This window comes from Salvia hispanica, chromosome 3 (assembly GCF_023119035.1).
Source record: "Salvia hispanica cultivar TCC Black 2014 chromosome 3, UniMelb_Shisp_WGS_1.0, whole genome shotgun sequence".
Classification (NCBI taxonomy): Eukaryota; Viridiplantae; Streptophyta; class Magnoliopsida; order Lamiales; family Lamiaceae; genus Salvia; species Salvia hispanica.
Genome location: NC_062967.1, coordinates 33,838,128 through 33,844,127, shown reverse-complemented (window position 1 = coordinate 33,844,127; position 6,000 = coordinate 33,838,128). Strand labels below are relative to the sequence as shown.

Genomic DNA, 6,000 nt, shown 5'->3' with positions numbered 1-6,000 from the left:
AAAACTAATATATAAAAGTAGAACCCACAATCCACTAACTTTTTCAACTCACTTTCTATTACATTTCTTAAAACTCGTGTCGGGTCAAAGTGGGATAAATTTTGATGGACAGATCAAAGTGGGACAAATTTTGATGGATAGAGTTAGTAATATTTTTATCACACTGTTGGGAAACTCAAATTCCGACTTATATACAAAATCCAGATGGCTTGTGGATCGGATCTAATGTGTAAATTGATATGAAGTATAGAAATATGATCTTCACATCAAATTTGGCATGCTATATATGTAGATTTTCAAGTTTCTGATTTTGGACCTCATGACCCTAGTGAAAAAATACTGACAAAATATTGTAGTAGTAGTAGTACTAATATATTTCCTTTTGTTTTTAAAATGTGCAAGATTGCTGCCCTAGTCTAAGACTATAGTACTCCCTCCGTCCCGCTTAAGATAACACGTTTTCCTTTTTAGTTTGTTCCAACTAAGATGATACATTTCCTTTTTTGGAAACTTTCTCTCTCCAATTAATACACTCAACCACTTTTTCTCACTCCTATTAAAATATTCATCTTTCTTTATCTCTCTACTTTAATATTTACACTCACTTTCTCTCTCTCCCCAATTAAACACTTTAACCAATAACTCCTAAAATCCCGTGCCAGTTAAGCAATGTGCCATCTTAGCCGGGATGGAGGGAGTAAGTACTACTCCCTCCGTCCCAAGGTATTAGACCAACTTTCCCTTTTGGGATGTCCCAACATATTAGACTCATTTTCTTTTTTAGCAAAAAGCATCTATCTTATTTTATTCTCCACCTACTTTTTTCTCTCTTCCCTCCCCTACTTTTTTCCTCTCTCATACTTTACTCTCTCCACTTTAACTATTTAAATATCAATTCCTTAAATCATGTGCCCAAAAGAAGTGAGTCTAATACTCCGGGACTCCCGGAGGGAGTATTACATATGGTTTATGTAGAATTGTTCACAAATAGACAGATAAATCAACACAAAAGTCACCACACTTTGATTTTTATGAGGGTCCTACAAACTAAAATCATGTAATTTGCTTAGACATGATTAAAAAGAGAAAAGATTTAAAGAACAATAATAGAGTAAGAAACGAAAATGACCCCTGCATCACACATCCAAAGACTTGGTTGAAAATCCTCGAAGAACACTCAGTTTTGCTTGTCAAATTGAAGTAAAGATTGACAAGGAGTAAGGCAGGTACAGAACCAACATTACCCTTTATAATCAACCCTTTATTCTAGATACTCTTCCATTTCAATGCTATTGCGCGCTACACCCTACTAAATGGAGTATAATGGGCCAAGGAGCATAGTTGTGGTTGGTCAAAGGCTCCCTTTCTACTTTGCCAATTGCGACTAAACTACAGTTAGGAATTTAGGATCCTATCGCCATACATGGTGAAGTGAAGCACGATCGAATCTAATCCCACAAAAAAAGATGGGAGACAAAATGCGTGAAGGTAAAAGTCGGCAACCCAACTCACTATAAAAGAGAGATAGAAAGAGGGAATGCAACTTGCACCTCTAAAAGCTAGTGGTGCAAATGGTCAGGGAAAAGCTCCATGATCATCAATCATTTAAAGTGTAACACAATTTTTGATCCAAAAGCCATTATGATATTTCATATCTAAGACTCTATGTCTTTGTGATGCAGGGAAAGCAGTGGAGCATCAATGAACCCAGTGAGAACTTTAGGGCCGGCGATTGCTGCAAACAACTATAGAGCCATATGGGTGTACCTTACTGCACCAATGTTAGGAGCTCTTGCTGGCGCTGGTGTTTACTCTGCTGTTAAGCTTCCTGATGAAGGCGACAAAGCACACGACAAGCCATTGGGAGAACATAGTTTCAGGAGATGAATTCAGATCACCTGTCAATGAGGCAGGCAAGACTACACACACATATATATACATATAAGTCACATGTAACAAGCTGGTGAATGTGGGCTCTCTCTACTTACCAATGTATAGATTGTGAAATATATTTGAATATTACTTGGCTTAGAAAGGTTGTTAAGATGTCCATGAATGCTCTGTAGCTTGAACCTGGGCACACGTAGAAATTAACCCTTGTATTAAACTCAAAGTCTCATTTGGGGCCTCAAACTGAACTTATTTGCATTCCTGACTATCAGTTTCATATAACAAACTCTATTGTGTCACGACCAATTTCATATGAGAGTTGGAGATTGTTTGATAGCACTAGGCTACATAAATTCCTTTATGATATTAGCAATTAAGTATTTGTACATCATCAGCATCGGACTCGATATTAAACTCTATATCGAAGGAAACATTTTTGCTCTCCAAACAGGAAGAATGATACACAAGCAAGTACAAACATACTGCTCCATAGTGATCCTAAGATCCATTTCACAAACATTCTTCTGTCAGATAATTCAAATTTCTTATGCTAAATCATTTACACCATTAACTCATTTATGTGATTCATGACGTTCCAGAGTCTCCCACATCGTAAAGTCATTTCTTCTTAATTCTTATCATGCAGGACCTTTAATGGATTGTTTTACAAAAACAGGACAGAGAAAAAGTTGACTGCGCCTGCTGCCTTAATCGTAGAAATAATGGCCAACACTAGAAACCTCCTTCACAATATTCTAACATGCATATGATCTTGTGCAGAAATTCCTGTTGGAAGAGAAATACAGTAGGAGTTAAAAAGTAGTAGAAGCAAACCAAGTCTGAAACAAGCACCATAATCAGTAATGGTGGGTGCACCTATTGTCAGTTAGGGAAACCCTTTGCGAATGGCTGACTTTTACTACACCATTCTTAATTGTATATGAAGCCTTTCAATGTCCTAACGTTGGGATAAATATGCTGAGCGTATGGTATACGATTTTATACCATTCTCTCAGTAAACAGCAACAAAAGATGAACTGCAAGAGAGAAAATATCATAAGATGAAAGGGAGAGCAGTTGGAAACCGCATGGACATAATCGAAGGCCTCACATCAAAACCAGCCTGAAGCACTTTAACTTTTAAGCATAGAGAGCTACAGTAAATCTTAATTTTGTAGGGCACCAAACATTGCACTACTTCAACTAAGAATTGACAGAGCTACAGTTAAGCTTAATTTCACTTTTACATCTCTAGGACATGAGTTTAATCTATCTTATAATGCAAGAAAATCTAACACAAACCGAAGCAAATTAGGTGAAGTTCAAACTTTTGCAACATAACAAGGTAAAGAGTGAGTATGATTATAATTAGTGATGGAGTAAAAGTAAAACAACATAATCCCCTCAGGCTATAAAATTGCAAAAGATTTAAAACATACTCCATAAATTAATTTTCCTTGACAATTAACCAAATCTGCACTTCCGATAAAACTCTAATCTGCACATTCAAACATTCCATTGCAAATACGAATGCTACATTCTACTGCATTTCGTAGATGCTAACACGCACTTTGTTCGTCGGTCATGCATTGAAACTACTGTACTAATCTATACCTTGTCGCATGAAAAAAAAAACAGCGGTTTCATTGATTGCTCACTGGTCGTTGTTTAACGCTATCTTCATTCTCCGGTAATGTAGATCTGAGTCGGCGATGGCCATGAATCATGATTCTCGATTGGTATTGCATCTGAATTCGATAGACAAGTGAAGGGAAAATGGTTATAAATTTGAATCGCTAGGAAGTTTTGTTGTTTACAATTTGCCCCCTGAGAAGAGGCTATTTAGACTTTAAACCCTATCTTTTGGTAGATGCACGGTGAACATTGAACAAAATCAAAACTGAAGTTAATTAAATTATCCAAGAAATTAAAATAGAAATGGAGTAATATAATGAGGTTAGTTAGCGTTTAAACCCTGTTTTTGGTTGTTAATTCAGTATCAATTTGATAGCTAATTATTTTGAGAGAAAACATAGATGGGTGAGGACATGTGTTTTGGCAACATATGCATGGGAATCGATGTGGAAGCTGGGAATTTCACTCTACGCTAAATTAAACCCCTTAAAATCCTCTATATAAACCATCACCAACACTCCAACAAACTCACCTTAATTCTCTCTCGCATATATATATCATAATGGCAACCAAGGCAGCACTAGCACTAACCGCCACCTTCGACGAAGACGCCAGCGAAAACTATAACCAATGCAGGCAGCAGGTGCAGGGCTGCCGCTTCCGCTCCTGCCAGCGCTTCGAGGAGGTCTTGGACTCGTACCAGCAATGCGTCAAGCAGGCCCAACAGACCACCCGCCGCGAGCAACAATGCCGCTTCCGCCTCCTCTTTGTTTGAGGAAACACATCATTCACAATCTTCTTTGTCAATTCAATTTCCTGTTTTTCTTCCCCCTCATGCATCAAAATTGCCTATAAAAATTCACAAATCCAAAGTCTTAGGCCCACTGGTAGATGGTCCTTGAACAGGCCCAATTGACAAATCTGAAGATATATAAGATCAAAATGGATTTTCAAATCATTGAAGATAATTGATGAGCGAGAAGAGTTGTCTGCTGAGTTCGAACACATGATGCCATTTCATTATTTCGAGTTGTGCCCACTTACCTAATAAGATTTGACAGTTTAAGAATGTATGACAACAATAACTAGGACCTAACCAAATAAAGGGCGACCACAAAATTATGAGTTATTGAGTGGATGAGGAAAATTAATGGACAAGGATAGTCATAATTACGGTGGAAACCGCACACCTGTGTTCCATGAAAGCTACTCATTGCAACACTAGACAGTGATATATCATATTTATTTATTTCACCAAAACCAATAACCTCATAATTCCACCTTCATTTCTATTTTGACTCTAGTGTTAATCGCTAGCTGTAAATATTTACTATATATCAGTCCCGTTTTGATAAATTGTTTGAATTTGTTATGAGTGGAATTAAGGAGTAATAATGTGACGAGTCCAATTTTGACAATATTGGTGAATAAATTAAAGATATTATTGAGGGGAGTGAGAGAATACTATATAATATAGCGATTCTGAAATTCTAAAAGTAAAACATAGGTACTTATATTTTTTTAAATCATTCACATTTATTAATATTTAATCGTTTAGACACTTTATTTAATTTAGTAATTCACAGCTAAGAATACCATAAGCTGTGAACACAACCGAAACAACTGATCCACAGAATTACTAATTTGCAACTAATTAAAGATTGTGAATTAGTATAACAGAACTAGGTGGTTCGAAATTGAATACTATATTCTTAATTGTACATGAAATATAGAACATGCAAGTCATTCATTCACAATCGAGGCATAATCTGCTAGTGAATGACGATAAAATAGTGGTGGTTGGGGATAACATGTAAATTTTTAGTTGTTCATAAACATTGGCTATATAATTTTTTTTAAGATTAGCATATGAATTTGAACACGTAAAATCATAATGAATACTACTTTATATCCACTTATACGTTGAGTTATAATTAAATGGCTTGTGCTAGGTATAGTTACTAAAACTAGAATGAGACAATAATTTCTTATAATTAAAGACATATTGTCTTCATAAAGTTTGATGATCCATAATTTCTACTAGCCAGCTGGAGAAAGAACTCATCCATTAATCCATATATATATAGTGCGGTACAAATAAAAACCGTATACTATTTTTGTATAAATATGATTGTCTACAAAAAGAATATTATAAAATAATATATAGAGATTCATTATGATGATAGGGCAATCACATATAACTAGAATGAAAATTAATCACGATAATTCACATAATCACGATAATAATAGGGCAATCACATATAACTAGAATGAAAATTATTCACATAATCCTTCTTTTACTTAAATGCATTATGCATCCATTATAATATTTATATTCATAGAGAAAGAGGGAGGGAGAGAGAGATTCATTATGCATAAATTAGTAAGTACTAGTATTCTAATACTACCAAAAATAATGGAGAAATATGAAGAAAACACGACAAGAGCATAAGATGTCGTGTGAATGATTTCAGA

The 6,000-nt window shown here is 35.4% G+C and overlaps 2 long non-coding RNA genes across 3 annotated transcripts; one reads left to right on the top strand and one right to left on the bottom strand.

The window, feature by feature from the left end:
* The first annotated feature begins 904 nt into the window (after positions 1-904).
* Positions 905-2,133, top strand: LOC125216972. The gene is made up of 2 exons (XR_007175533.1): positions 905-1,488; positions 1,683-2,133. It is a non-coding gene; the product is annotated as an uncharacterized LOC125216972 (long non-coding RNA).
* A 130-nt stretch (positions 2,134-2,263) lies between these two features.
* LOC125216710 lies at positions 2,264-4,514 on the bottom strand. 2 transcript variants are annotated; one of them, XR_007175447.1, is made up of 4 exons: positions 4,058-4,514; positions 3,505-3,638; positions 2,767-2,927; positions 2,264-2,676 (listed from the first exon to the last, which is right to left on the bottom strand). It is a non-coding gene; the product is annotated as an uncharacterized LOC125216710 (long non-coding RNA). The 2 variants fall into 2 exon arrangements; XR_007175446.1 differs by having other exon boundaries at positions 2,767-3,638.
* Positions 4,515-6,000: the final 1,486 nt, after the last annotated feature.